Source organism: Artemia sp. Qi Xiang Cuo, chromosome 3 (genome assembly GCF_049724085.1).
Source record: "Artemia sp. Qi Xiang Cuo chromosome 3, ASM4972408v1, whole genome shotgun sequence".
Taxonomy (NCBI): Eukaryota; Metazoa; Arthropoda; class Branchiopoda; order Anostraca; family Artemiidae; genus Artemia; species Artemia sp. Qi Xiang Cuo.
The window spans coordinates 63,984,721-64,000,711 of record NC_142796.1 but is presented as its reverse complement, the minus strand read 5'-3'; the positions used below and the strand labels follow the sequence as shown (position 1 = coordinate 64,000,711).

General features: G+C 32.4%; 2 long non-coding RNA genes across 4 annotated transcripts in view; both read left to right on the top strand.

Moving 5' to 3' along the window:
* LOC148954404 (uncharacterized) overlaps nt 1-15,991 on the top strand; it is a 177,485-nt gene that overhangs the window by 24,575 nt on the left and 136,919 nt on the right. The gene's annotated exons all lie outside the window — the stretch shown is intronic.
* Nucleotides 4,514-14,163, top strand: LOC148954406 (uncharacterized). Of its 2 annotated transcripts, none has more exons than XR_016141577.1 (4): nt 4,514-4,566; nt 7,509-7,665; nt 11,957-12,109; nt 13,996-14,163. It is a non-coding gene; the product is annotated as an uncharacterized LOC148954406 (long non-coding RNA). The 2 variants fall into 2 exon arrangements; XR_016141576.1 differs by having other exon boundaries at nt 11,948-12,109.

Genomic DNA, 15,991 nt, shown 5'->3' with positions numbered 1-15,991 from the left:
ACACCATGAGAACGTCTAAGCCAAGAAATAGGGAAGACATTAGAAAACGAGTGGGTATAGAGGTCTCCACTCGTCCTTGCTATGTCTTGTTCCCTCATTGTAATTGTTGTTTACGTTAAACCGTGTGGTTATGACGCTGCAACATGCGTTTCTTAAACAGCACGGATGTGCGTGAACAATGCAGGCATGAAATATGTTGTAAAATTAGACCTCAAACTTAATAATGCAGAGTAACTTATGTTTAAAGGATTGTTTTAAATTTAAGGGAGAATTAAATAAGTGTTGAAGAATTAAATAAGTCTTTTATCGTTGTTTCCTTTCTCAAAACAAATTTGAAGACATCTCTGTTTTGGATTTCCCAATGGGAATTATATGTATATGAAACCAACATGATAATAATGTCGTTTTATTATAACCAACGTTATGTAGTAATATAAGTGTATCTTTTTATATTATCTTGTAGGGTAATCTTCACCCTAAAATGCACCCAATCGTATCGTTTATTATGTATTATGACTCTTTGATTTTAAAGAACGTGTGATTCTGCCTCGTTATTTTTATTACAGGAAGTGGATCGACATATTGGAAATCGATTATCACAATACGTAGTCCAGCGCAGATACAACCTAGTAGCATCTATTTTCATCATACCTCAACCAACGAAGAGTACTCACCATACACTCCAGGCAATTTTCATCCCAGCTTCGTCTACGAAAACAACAGTTACCTTTGATCGTTTCCTCTACCACGAATCATATAACGTATCAGGTAACATTATATTTGAATCTTAGTATCCAGTGCATTATCGAACTATATAATCACATAAATTCTGAGAACCCCATCGACCAGTACAAGATATAAGTACATAAATATCGCCTTTGATAATCATTATGGACCCATTTACCACATGACCGTATAGTTATGATATTTGATGACCCCAAAAACTATTTATGTGTCACAGACTCACGCGTCAAATCCCTTTCGACCATCTCTCAGAATCCATCCTATCAACCTCTTCGTGGAAAGTCCATATCTCTGTTATCCCATAAATGTTACGAGATAATTTCTGAAAAATGGACCTGGAAACCAAAATTAACCCCAGTGACCAACCCCTCAGTGACAATATACCCCTCCCACAAGTTAGAGACGCTATGTTGAAGGAGTCACTATAGTTTGATGTCGACCTGTTCCAAATCCAAACTTCAATTCCCCCATGATTAACCTAGGAATCACTGCAAAGGTTAATACACGCAAGCCATGAGCTAACAATTTTATAAGAGACACAAATGAACAATTTTAGACGAGAATAAATTCTCTATGTGCCTCAAAATATCCCAAAAATGATATGCTGAGAAGAAAATAAACGCACTCCCACTGTTCGACCCCTTAATGATAAGGCACCCTATGAACTGTCAAAAAGCAGGTGAGAATGAACTCTGATAGCATATTCCCACACCTGTAATTGGAAGCATCATTTCCCAGTTAACAATTAGAGAAAGCTTATCGTGTGAACACAATCGTGCTTGAACTGTACCATGAAGAAACCATAACGTAAGTGCTTTAAAAGTTTTGCCAAGACTAAAAGAGTGAAGGAAAATAATTTACAACAGAAGGATTGAGTATGCTAACGACTCGAAGGTGATGAAATAAGTGTGAATTTACATATGTTACTTCTTAATAACTTTGATAACTCAAAAATTCCAATATCGTATCATTAATATTACATAGGAAACATCCCCAGTGAAACTGTTTTAATATTACCAGTGAATAGGGTAAACCCACTATTGTGTGTTTTAAATCGTACTCACATGTAGTGTTAGATGTCCAGATAGATTTATGTGTAGTGTTGTCGAGCTATTCATTTAATGTAGCCTAGATAGAAAGCAGTGTGCCCTATAGACAGCAAAATAAAAAAAAGCCTTTTAAAAAAATGAATGTCAAAAAAAAATCTCATGTAAAGGTAAAATAGCCCCAACCTTGTTGGAAATGTAAAAGTAATCAATGTTAGTTTTAGAAAAAAAATCTTTAGTACAGTAGCTAGGCTAGAACCATGAATAATCTTAGTCCGGTAGATGAATTTTAGATAGGGATGTAGAATAAAATAAGAAAAGTAATAGAGAAAATTTTTAGCACTCCTGAGTAAGCCAAAATATAAATATAAAATAATACAATGTCAATCAAAATTATGTAGAATAAATAGTTAATAAATTGCGAACATTTCAAAAGCCCAAAGGCAAGCAAGTCCTAATGACGGGACGACCTTAATTAATTTGAAGTGTAACATGTACCGTTAGTAAAATGTGACATATTTTAAATAAAAAAATAAAGTTCCTTATTTCTAAAGATAATTATGACTTCCTATCATTAATTTTAAATCTAGTTTCAAAAAAAGAAAAGTCCTTAATCAGCAAATATCAAAATCGCAGTTTAGCCTCAGACAAAGAATGGCGCTATTCAGCTTTGGATTTCGCTAAGATAGTGGGCAATAAAAAAGATGCTACACACACAATGTTCTCAGGAAGTTTAAATTATAAGAGCCGTGTGAACGTTTGAATCATCAGAAATATTTAAGACTGATTATTGGACGGACGGATTGGCCCGCCTCAGGACTTAGGCCAATTGTTAGTCGTCAATTAGAGCGCATGACATTATAATGTTATAATGTTCTTATAATGTTGTTAAAGTGCTTTTTGGAAGAATTCGTAAATCATATTCAGGATCATTTAGAGCAGAATTATTTTGTCCTTCAAGCATTCCGATTCAAATTATTATGCAGTCATTGTAGAGAATTGGTTATTAGTTGCCGTCAATTGAAAAGAGCAGTGCTGTACACCTAAATATTTAAGTCTTAATAAAACTATTATCTTTCCAATTGCGTTTATTATATTTTATATGTCTGTATCTAATCGCACGACAGGTAGCTAGTTCGCATAATTCCAATGTAACGCTCTCCCAGGGATCTGATTTCTACATACTATAATAGGTAATTGATTTCGAGATAACCCAAGGAAAGGAGGTTATGTTCATACAATTACATATTTTATTTTTCTCTCAATGATTGAGGATGGTGTGGTCATAAAATTACTTAACTCCCCATTGCTGTGTTGCGATCATAAACTTAATTTTCTCATTATTTTTATAGCTTGCTTAGCCTTTTAAGTAGCCCAAGAAAAATCACCCAGGAAGAACTGGTGCGATCGGTACACCGCTTTAAATCATAATATTACATACGGCACAGTCCTTGGCGCTATAAGTGGTGCTATCGGAGAACTTATAAGGTGTAAGTTCACAGCTTCAAAGTACAACTTTAGACTTGACCCGGTCAATTTTCATTGCAGCAATTGTCTCAGTCCTTTCTTTTATCGATATAAATTTCTTTTATCGCTACAAAATACTAATTTAAAAAAATAGCAACCTAATATGATTTTATCTAAATAAAAAGATTTACATAAAAGTAACCTAATAGAATAAAGTAAATATAATCTTTTAATTCACTATAAAAATATTTTACTCTAATTGGGGGGTAAAATTCCATTTTACTACCTTACCTCATTCGTAGTCTAAATATTATTCCTCCAGCTGAAGAGATGTTAGAAATATATTCCTCTCTCTCTCGATGATACGAAGAACCCGTCACGAGAAATGGCCCTAAAAACTGCACTTTTGAGAGTTTCTAGAATCTCTTCCCCCGAGAAAAGAGATCCACTGACTTTCCCATCTTTTCTAATACTTGCGTACAATAATGCAATGTCTCCATTTTGTGTGGTCACTGTAACTTAATGTTTTGAGACAAATGTGGCAGGTAGCGACAATGTGACCTTTAAAATTAGGTTGATATTCATTTACGTTTTCATAAGTCCCAGTTCAGTTAGCTATCTCGTAATCTTTTGCCAAAGCCGGGTCAAAATTGATATTTATCTATTTGGAATTACAATAACTAGGAGACTCTTTTGATGTAATTATTGTCGTCACAATTCATTCTTAAGAGTTTAGTTACTATGGGACAAGGGTGCCCACAGAATGTTTTCCAGGGGGGGGCCCTTTGCATACAAAATGAAACAAAACTCAGCAAAGTTCAAATGGCGAGGATTCCTGGAAAAGGGATAAATGCATTAATTCAATAAATTATTAAATCATTATGCCCGAAACCTAGAGAGAAAGAAAATTGACATCAAACCGAATTTACAGAAGATTGATTTTTTCCCCAGATTATAAAAAATATAGTCTTATCCTTGTGCAATTTCCTAATCCTTAAAATATGATAAATAAGGCTAACTTTTTTAATATTTCTATTTGTAATTATACATAAAAAAAAATTAACCCATTGAGTTTTACGTTCGTTTTCCTTGCCCCCCCCCCTAGTTTGTCGTCATGTCATGCCACGGCTGATAGCGCTGCTACACTTGTTGTTTGTGTCTATGGGACGATACCATTATCTTTTGGATATTATGTTAGAGATTTTTGATTTTGACTATGGCAATGGGAAAATGTATCTATTTAAAAATGTATAATGCTTCAACTTAACTTAACCTCTATCTTAACACTCCCAAAAAGTTCCAATTTCATGTAAATCTATTGACACAAGTAATTCAGTATTGTATGTTATTCTGTAGTATTTTTTAAATAATGGTGATCTCTCTTGAAGGTTTTGTTTACAACATAAGGAACACAGACATTTTTAGGTTATTTTTATCTAAAGCTGGGCTATGACTTAAGGCTAGAAATAATTTTAGCCTAATTCCTAATATTTCCTAACGAGACTGCGTCCCCCTACGCCTTGTTAAATGGCTGAGCAATAAGAGAAACTCGGTTAATAAATAATTTTTTAGTCTCATTCCAATGATCCCAACAAGTCTAGCTTCATGGACAAAATAAATAAACTGCATATACTAAATTGCATATTGGTCTGCTGTCTTTTGGTAGTTGCAAGTACTAGACAGAAAGCTTAGCCAGCTTGTTATGCTATAGCCTATCAAACATGTTGGCAAGTTTATGTTAAGGAGGTGATTTAGCTATGGGTCAATAGGCTATCTACCAAATCATATTATTGAGTCAGGAATAAAGTGAATACACCATTCGATGCCTTTTATTATGCTGATTACGAATATAATAAACATTTCTATTGGAAATTAATTTCAGCCCCCCCCCTATATCCGCTATACCTAACCAATCAATTATTGGCGATTTATAGGGGGGGGAGGCTGAAATTAATTTCTAATGGAAGTGCTTATTATATTTAAGGAGTGTTATTTATACACTAAAAATTAATAAAAATAGGAACTCTGGAAACTTTCCTGCTAAAGATTTAGTTTGATTGATCCTCTGAAGGCAATATACTAATGAAATAATAATATTACTATTAGGTTCCTTTTTGTAGTATATTATCTGAAATTAGTAAAGAGATTATCTTTGAAAGTAGTAAAGTGATTAGATCTTTCAGGAATAGATTAAGAGCCTGTCTGATCTTTCTGAAGGTACTTTGAATTACATGCCTCTATTTGTCCCCCCTCCAAAGGGCAGTAAGCTTTGACAATCTTTTTGTTATGAAACTGAAACCATGGGGAAAATATCTAATGCTGTCAATAAGGCACAGGGAAGGTGTTTCAGGCCTAATAACTTTGCTCAATCCTGACTTATAAGGTGGTAAAAATTCATAAATTGATTTGGTATTCATGAAATAAAGCCCATATGTAGTTTAAAATCCTGCTGAAATGATAGAAATTGTATTTTTAGAAAACTAAACCCAATGTAAAAGAGACTAAAAATCTAAAGTTAAGGTATTTTTTCTTTTTTGAAATAACCTTTTGCTATTAAGCCTAATGAAAAGAATAATTACCTGGACAAGGTTTAAATGTTTTTTTTTCTCACTAGAAAGTTGTTTTACAAACACATTTTTGAATTTTTGGTTGTTATGTGAGGTTTTGAGCATTTTTAAGGCCTCAAAATAAAATTTAACCTAGAAGCAATTATTTAATTTGGAAAGAGCACAGAAAAAAGTTTCAAATGATGTATTTTATGCAAGGATATAACACTTTTCAGCACACTATGTATTGATAAAATTATATAATTTTCTAGCTCAACCTTATATGTATTCCTAAATGCTATGGAAAATATCATACTTTATATTTAAGAAAGGAAAAAAAAAATTCTAAAATAGTCATCAAACTAGGAAAGTAGATTATGCTGTAATTATTATGATACTTTAATTACTGTTTGTAAAGGTTTGAGAGTGATCATTAGGATGTTACCAAAACATCTAATGGTAAATTATTGCAAAGAAAATAGATAAAAGAAGAATCCAAATAGGATAGTTCTGCTTTCTTAGTTAATTTATTTACTTTTAAAAGTTATTAAAATTGTATTCATGCGACAACAGTTTACTGTCTGCACTAAGGTCAAATAAATTAAATAAAATAAATCCAAATGGTACATTACCTTATTTTTTTTTTTGTTTTGGCTAAACTTTAATTTATATTTAAAGTCAGCAGCTCTGCACGATAAGTAGAACTTTTAAAGACTCATGGATTGATATTTCAACAAATTCCTGGAAGGCTTCTCACCTTGTATGACAGCTTTCCTTAAAATAAAAAGTTAGTTCAGAAAGCAATTAAACCATAGAAGTTTTGAATTACAGCCAGCTGCTTCCTTTTTTTTTTTTTATTTTGCCAGTCTTAAGTTACGAGTTGTCTGTACACAGATAGTATTCTGAATTTGAGTTGTACTATTCAGCGCATTAGTGAGGTTTTTACTTTGCTATATTATTATCATGAAAAGCTTAAAAGATCATGATCATGAAAAGCATGAAATGCCCAAAAGCCTGAAGTTGATTTTTCAACTGCTACCAGTAGACATACCTCTCAGGATCAGGCCTGTTGATCACATTACTTATCTTAGCCTTCCAATTGGCTCATCAATAAAGCTTACATAACAACTTTTGTAGCTCATTTGAATGTCAAGTTTGGCTACCATTTGTGTGTTTTGTTGCAAATAAGATACACCTCAACCATGGTCTTCTTTCAAAGATTTTCAACTCCATTGCCTTACTGCCTCATCTGTATTTTTGACCTTTTTTAAAATTATTAACAAATTACAACAATTAGAAATTTTGTTCTGTTTTTTTTTTTCTATAAATATATTATATTTTGAAACAAATGGATCTGCAATTCTTATATTTTGGCAAAAATAAACATTGTTCACACAGTTATTACTAAAAGATATCAAGTGTCTCTGTATACAAAAGCCTATTGAAGTTGTGTTGTCTATGAAATTTGAATATATATACCTTTTAAAGAAACATCACATGTAACTTTGCTTGTTTGTGTAAATTCTAAGAATTTTACCAATTATGATCATCCATTCAATTATGATCATCCATCAAAGTGTTTTAACTATCATTTTGGAAAGTGTAATTTTGTATATAGTTAATATATAATAGCTCATACTACCATAGCTACAATAATATAATTGCAATTAAAAGAAATAAATGGGTATATTATACAATCTTTTAGGGAACTGTTGTGCTTCTTCCATTTCTGTTCTGGCCGGGTGTAGTATTTAAATACTTCAAATTCAAGTCAACACTTTCCTTTGATGATTTAATTGTGAACTGACTCCAAACCAGGATGGATTCCATCAGTACATCTCAACTTCCTGTCATTAAGCAGGGTAAGTAAAGTGATTTTATTAGAAGTTTGTTGACTAAATTAACAGCAAAATTATATAAACACTATCCAACAAGTGTTCATATAATTTTATTGTAAATTGTTTCTTGCTATTTATTTAAAAATTTGCAATATTAGAAGTCTTTTACACTTTGTTTAAATTAGAAATAAAGAAAATCTTAATTTTTATTAATTAAAAAATGAAATTGGGAATTTTTAAGAACTATCATCATAAAAATGTAATATTTGGTAGACAAGTCTGCTTGTAACTTGGCCTCTGGAATAGAGTGGGGTGACTGTCTGAGTAAAAAACAATTTTAAGCATTTACATGTTGAAATAATTTTGCACTGACAAATGACAGTAGATTATATAAGACAGAGCTGTGTAAAGCCTCAAACAAAATTTTCGGTATTTGGAATCTACAAGGAAAAGGAACTAGTATTTGTCAAACAAGATAATGTTTCATATTGATACACCTAAACTGCTGACACTTTCATTTGAAATTTTAATTCAATAAATGAAAATAGACTGTAGCTCAAATGTATTTTGACTATGGCCCAAAAAGCCCATGTTGTACAACAATCTTTTATTGATTAATTATTCTGAAATAGGCAAATAATGCATAAGCCTTTGCCTGATCTTCTAGGACCATTGGGTTAATACAATCACCCCTGATGGAGAAAAACAAAACAAAAAATAAACATGCATCTTTGGTCTGGAATAAAATACAATGTTCCACATTTTTGTATATAAGAGCTTTAAATCTGTACAGTAGTATTTTTTGATTTTTTGAATCTGATTGTGTGATTGTTTAACCTGATTGTGTTATTAGTACCTAACATTTTTCTGTCTTGTTATGCATAAATGTGTTGCAGAATTATGAGCTAAATTATAAATTCCTTCATATGTTAATTGGTCAGCAAAGGAAGAAAATTGAATTTTATTTTGAGTGCTGTGGGGTAGAGAAATTTCAATAGGAGGACTTAAAACAGTTCATAGAAATGCTCACCTCATGACAATCATTGTAATTTTGTTCATTGCAACAATTTGGGGGCGGGACATTTCACCCCCTGGATTTTGAAGAATTCCTTTTTGGTATGGTATATTAAGTAGAAAAAAACTTATTTTGGTATGTCCATAAAAAAAATGAGAAACAGTGAAATTAACAGTCCTACATTTTGACATAGATATTCCCCCTCCCCCCTCCGCAATCTGGTCTTGGTCTGTCACCCATGTCCACCCCTTCTCTGACAATTTTATTTTCGAGCATTTACCAGCCTGTCTTGATGGCAAGAAATTTTAGATGTTGGGGCACACTTTTTTCTTTCTAAAACATTAGCCAAATTTAACAATATTGCCTTTCTTGGGAGATTGTAAAAATCATAGCCACTTATCTCACTGATGCACAAGCCAGACCCATAGTTACACCTGTTGATGAAAATGCAAAGTTTTATGAAGTTCATGGGGATTTTCTCTGTTTTAATGTTAAACTTGTATTTCAGAAGTGGGAAATTAAAATGGTGAGAAATTGGAAAGCTCATACCTACTTTGTTCCCACCCATTCTCTACTAATACTAGGCCTTCTTATCTTTTGCCATGTTCCTGTTATAAAAAGAACAACTACTGTTTAAAGCACCATCTTTTCTAGTTTCAAAAATTATACCTTCTCTCTTGACTCTGATTGGTCAATCGAAAATTTACTTTTGAAAGTTGGACAAAGAAACTATGAATGGCCTACATAATTGGGGCTGTAGTTTTTTTTTGTAATTTCGGTTTGGGTTTTATCAACAAGTGTGACTATAATAGGGCCAGGGCATGACATTCACTTGTATCATACTCCTAGTGTAGTGCAGGAATAAGCGAAAATTGAGTGCTTCAGATGTTTTTGCCATTGGTTATCCAGTTTAAATGCAAAAAAATCAAGGTTACTTTTATTGACAGATTATTAATGTACTGTCAGACATCATCAGCATCAATAAAATGATTCTGGGTGTGTTTACAAGAAATATTTTTGTTTCTTTTCATTTATATACTTATATGAAGATCTAGTATTACCTATATCCCAAAAAAACTTATGACCCTAATTTTAACCCAATTCTTATATTTTGGTACAAAAAAGAACAAAAGATTAGGGCTGGAACACTAAGAATAGGAGTACAGGTCTAAGCTGTTAAAGTATTATTATTATGTATTGAGCAACCATTCATACCAACAGGACGTATGCATAAAAATATATGCATACTCCCTAATAACAAATACTATACATAAGCAATGGGCAAATTTTATAACTTGAAGACCTTTCTGCTCGGCCTGTTGGGGGTCATGTTATCTCCAAAGGCGTATTTATTGCGCCTTTCAACTATGCTGAACAAAATAGCTATCTCAAAATTTTGATTAGATGATTTTAGTGGGAAAAAGGTGTAATAGGGGGCCTAGTTGCCCTACAATCTTTTTGGTCACCTATAAAAAGGAACTAGAACTTTTAATTTTCGTTAGAATTGAGCCCTCTCCTGATATTCTACGACCTCTGGGTCAGTGTGATTACCCCTTTAACATAAAAACTAGCAAACACTTATTTGTTATCTTTCTTCTGATTTAAAAAAAAAAATAAAATTACGAATTTTTGAAGATAGTAGCTTGAAACCTCTACAGGAAAATTTTATTATACTCTGACACTGGGGTTGTGATTTTAATTATGATTATTTCACTTTTAGGAGGGTTTCTCCTCGTTTTCAAAGTTAGGCATATTTTCTCTGATGGGTAACACTAAAACTTAGGGAAAATTATATATTTAAAATCAGCATAATAAGCCAATTATTTTTTTTGTTACCACAGAGTCTTGTCGCTCTTTTCTTAACGCTCGGTACCATGAACTGTTTGATCAGATTGACTCTGACTTGAACAGCGTGGATTGTATTATTAGGGTTATATCTACTCTTTCGAATATAGGGTAAATTTAAGGCACTCTAAAAAAAATAGAAAATAGAAAGGCCAAAAATGTGATGGTTTTGAAAATTTTGATCGATTTTGCTCTTCAATTTTTAGTGGAATATAACGCGCCATTTACGATCTTTACAGGGAAAAAAGATAGAAGAAATTGATGTGAAATTTTACTATATTCTAGTTTTTTGAAGATAAGAAGCGGGTGTTTTAATATGAAAGTCCTGTTTTAACATTCCAACAATTGCAGGTTTGCTGGAACAGAAACAGAACAAAAATTATTAACCGTAAAAAAATCACTTCGCTTTTATATATCTGAGGCATATGGTTTGTGATGAAGATTGAAGTGGGAGCCTTGCTCTATGTTAGTGAAGAATCTTTTATCCTCATGGGTCTCAATGCCCGTTTTGCCACGGACCAGTGTGTTTCAAGTTACTTATTCCCTTTTTGATCAATTAAACCTAATTTGCCCTAGAACCCCCTTTATTACCTTTGTTTTTAACCTAGTGTGATTTGATGTTTTTTCGAGTTCTCATTTTGTTCTGGTTGAAATTCTTGTAATTATCCTGAAAAATAATTAACTAAACTATTGTTTTTTCTAAAAAGATACCATGTTATTTTCTCTTTTAATTGATTTGTTTCCCCAAATTTCTTTTGAAATTCACAAGAGCCACTATTGCCAGATATCGAAAGACATTCTCCGTTACGTTTAGGTGAACTCTTGGAAGAATGTTTCTTTAAGTTTCAATTCCAGTAATACTGATAGCCACCAAGGGGGCTGGAAATAATGGAATTATTCGTCACAATATGTTTATACCTAGGCTATTTATATGAGCTTTCAGAATGTTTTATCTGTTCACATAACTGTAAAGCTATGATCCAACTAAGTTTTGATTTGATACAGCCAAAAAGTGTGCTTTTTGGGGCTAGATTTTCCACACTTTCCTTTGAAAATGTCTGTTAGGCTTATCGTTGGCTGAAAAGCTTCTTCTTCCTATCTTCCCTTGTGCAAAAATCGGAAAGGAAGGGTGAACCCTGTAAGTTCTGCAACTAATTTGTTACTGCGCTATACTTTGGACTAATGCTGTAGCCTACTATTCACTTTGGTGTTTTGTTTGAGCTGTTTGAACTCTCTTTGATTTGTTCTCTTTTTTACGCTCAACCAACAAATTAGTGGTCCCTTTAAGATTTTGGAAAAAAGTAAAACTAAAAAAAAAATCACCCAAAAATGCTTGGAAAAAGTGAGACATTCTAGCGCTGTCAAAAATACAGACAACAAGTATCTCTATTTTTATGGTATTTGCATTTTATTTTATTATTAGGGTTTCTTTTATTTTGATTTTAGATATCGTAGCTACTTCCCTCTCTGGCAGTGATAAGCCATTTGGAGGGTGTGAAGCATATCTTACAAAGGACCCCTTCGCTGTGTATTTAAAAACAGAAATAAACTCTGTTCAGCATTTTCCAGCCGGCGTTGAAGCGTATACAGTTAATCAAGTCAAAGAAGGTATGTTGAATATTGTTTGACAACGAGCTCCTCATGACTAGCATAACTGATTACAATTAACAAGTAAATCTTTTTTGTATACATAGTAGATATAGTAGATAGAGATAGTAGAAATGCATTTTGGCAAACTTCAAGGTTGACTGAGTTACTTTTATGAAGCTTTTGGGAAGTGATTTATCTCAAAAATAGATTTTATTTTAATCTTTAGTTACTACAGATTTAAAAACGCAATTCCTTTTGGTTTTAGTTGATTGATCCTCTTTGAGTCAGTGGCCTCTCTGGCCTATCTTGTGTGCTGGACAAAATATTGATTAGCGCCCCCCTTACCACCTGTCTCCTAAAAAATTTCAGGCTAAATTAAAAAAAAAAATTAGTTTATTAACACAATTTTCGTTTATTAGCAAAATTATTCATTTATTTAAATCTAAATTTTCTTTCTGTAAATGGGAAATGATATGAGGAAAATTAAAATGTAGTATTCAATTTGATTATACTTACTGCCAACTGTGCCCTCTACCTAATTTCACTAAAAATAAATTTTCAAAACTTCAAGAAGAGTATAAATATAATATTATTTTAAATTTTTAGCCCCTAAAACGTCTGCCCCTGCTGAAAGTGCCACCTCTGCCCTTCCCAATAACACCGTCTCTGCTGCAAGTTTAATTCAGAATGATTGACTGGAAAGGCCTTTTTTGCACTTTCTCCTAAGTTATTCTGATTTATGCAATGTATTTTTAATTGAAATTTTGTACGATTTCATCAATGAGGCCACTCACGATCTCATAAGACCATAGTTTCGATACGATCAGCCCTATGATGGCATTTATAAGAAAAATGTTTTTCCCAAAAATTAGGACTCTACACGAATTTCCCCAAAGTCTTGACCTATCTAGACCGTTTTTTCAGGACAGATAATTTTAGTGTGTCAATTTTCATAAAAAAATATTGAGCCTTTTTCAAGAAAAATACATAGGCACTTAACAGTAGATTAATGAACATATCTTTCATTAACCCCTGACAGGCCACTATAGGAACGAATACTAGGAAAAATCTACAACGCCTCCCATGCAATCTTTAGGTCAGACTATTGGCAAAAAAAAATGTTTTTGCACTATTTATTCAAAATTGTCAATTTTATACCCTGTTGTAAAATTACGACATTAGCCTCTCAAATATATAAATCGTGGCTTTTGTCTCTTCAGCATTACAGTCCTTCTGATATTCTCTACCCCCCCTCCCTCTCCCCTAGATTTTCTTAGATACCTTATTTTCAGTTATTTTCACTTAAAACGCCCTTATTTTGTTATTTTAATTTAAAAATAACGACACTGTCCCCCCTCCCCATGTCGTAGTTTTTGTGAATTAACGCCAATGACGACAATATTACCACCCACCTAAATTTTATATTCTAGTTGGTTATAACAATATCATTCTTTAATGTTGTGTCTTCAAAATTTAATCCACCACAAATGAAATGAGTTGGAAATTTAAGAATCATAAAAAATAAGTTTACTATTATATTTAAAGTTTTAAAAAAATTAGACACTCTTTTTAGAGGCCCATCCACAATGATGTTTAACTTACGCTGAGATTTAGCTAGCCTAATTTGTAACAATCAGCTTTTTCAAAAAAAAAATTCTGATTGGCCGAAAAATTCCGTGAATAGTTCTGATTAGCTAAAATTAGTGCTAGATAAAATCAGTATCTGTAAAATCTCATTAAAAAATTGAGTGTCATTATTTACTTTAATTCTTAAAATATTATAATTTCATTTTTAAATAAACAGAATAAAATAACTCAATATATACTTTTAAGATATACCTGAACTAATAGGCAAAATTTATCTTTTGAGACTATAAAATTTCTTTTTCAATATTGGTGTCCAGAAATTGAGGATGTGTTGCCTGAACATGGATTCTTTGGAAATTCTACAAGTACCATTTCATCAATTCACAAGAAAATATTGATGTAGTTGCTCCTACGTTCTTTTCTCAACAACTCGATCTTGGCCCTGGCTCCTTTAAACTGGACTCTGGTTGTGGTACTGACTAAGGTATGTTTATAAGAGATCATAGTTCACATATCGTCAAAACGAATAAGAAAAGAATAAAAGGGGTAATTTTTTTTCTCGATTTTTTTAACGAAAATACCAAACAATGTATTTAAAAAAAATAAAAATAGCAAATAAAACGATTTCTTAAAAATATTGGGGCAGTAAATTCCCCCCCCCCCCTCCAATTGACACACATAGAACCAGATGAGAAAAAAAAATCGCACAACCTAACCTCACAAGCCCCGAGGGGCCGAATTCGAATTTTGAAGTCCGTAAAAAAACAAATAAACAAGAAAATTATAACAAAAGCAAAACAACTAAAAAATTGGCAAACAATGTAAAAAAAAAAAAAAAAAAAAAAAATAAATTGTAATTCTATATTATTCATTTTTAAATTATATTAAAAAATGCCTAATGGCCGCAATTTAAAAATTTAAAAAATAATAAAAATTAAAAAAAAATTAATATATACATTAACAAATGTTTAAAAAACAACATAAAAAGACGAAAAAGAAAAACGAGCTGTTTCTTTTATCATGTAAGAGATAAGATAAAATTTATGTACAGATTAACAACTATTTATTATATCAGTAAAAAAAGTGATAAAAGATTTCTTATTCCGTAAGGTAGTACAAAGAATGGAAGATAAGGTAGGGATAGGCTGGGACACAGTTCGTGGAGGACGATTTCTATCAGGTACATAATATTCAGGGAAAAGGTTCGCAGTACGTGGGTTCAAAAGTGCCAACTTACCAAAACGGAGGCACAAATTATTTCTTCTTCTCTTGAGGGTCTCTAGTTTTGAAATATTTGACAAATGCAAATATGGTATCTTGCCCTCTTTAAAAATAATTCTTAGAGCTCTCTTTTGGACATTTTAAATTTTTTGTGTTGCTTCATTTGAGAGGCCAGGGTGTCACACAGGACAATCATACTCTAATATGGGACGCACAAAAGAAATGTATAATTTTAGTAAATGTGATTGAGGGCAACTAAATTTATTTAAAAGTTGAAGGAGGGAAAGTGAGGAGTTTGCTTGTTGTAGGATATTATTTATATGGGCATCCCATTTCAAATTAGAAGAAATTGTAGCCCCAAGGAGTTTAAGAGATGTGACAGAGGTTTCAGGAGGAATAGGAGGAAGACAAAGGGGAGGGGATTTAAGGAAACTTACTGAGACTATTGCGGATTTAGAAGGGGTAACTGTCATGTCAAGGGAAGAGGCCTCACAGGCAATATCTTGGAGTATGCCCATTAGGTTACTAAAAATGTTTTTATGACATATCTCTAAAACTGTCAAGTCATCGACAAATTTCTACCTATTATCATAAAGTGTTGATAGGGTGTTAATCATAAGAGAAAAAAGGAAAGGGCCTAGAATAGTCCCCTGAGGAATGCCATCAAATATGGGGAGATGATCTGAGAAACAATTTAGATATTTAACTGCCTGAGATCTATTAGAGAGAAAAGAGGCAACGAGCTTAACAAGGACAGTTTCAATGTGGAATTCATTTATGAGTTTATCTATGAGTAAATTGTGGTTAATCAAATCGAAAGCTTTTTGGAAGATCAATAGAAATCAGATTAAGCCAAGTGTTAGGTTTTTTATGTAATTTACCCATGGTATCAACAAGATGGATCAGGTAATGAAAGGTTGACGTGGATTTGAGATTACCAAACTGTCTAAGATCAATGAGGGGGAGGACTTTCATCTTAAGCCAGTCTGCGAGAAAACTTTCATACAATTTTGAAAAAATTGAGGTGAGGGCAATAGGACGAATGTCATCAAAGCCAGGCTTCCCATTTTTCTTTTTGATAGGGGTAATAAA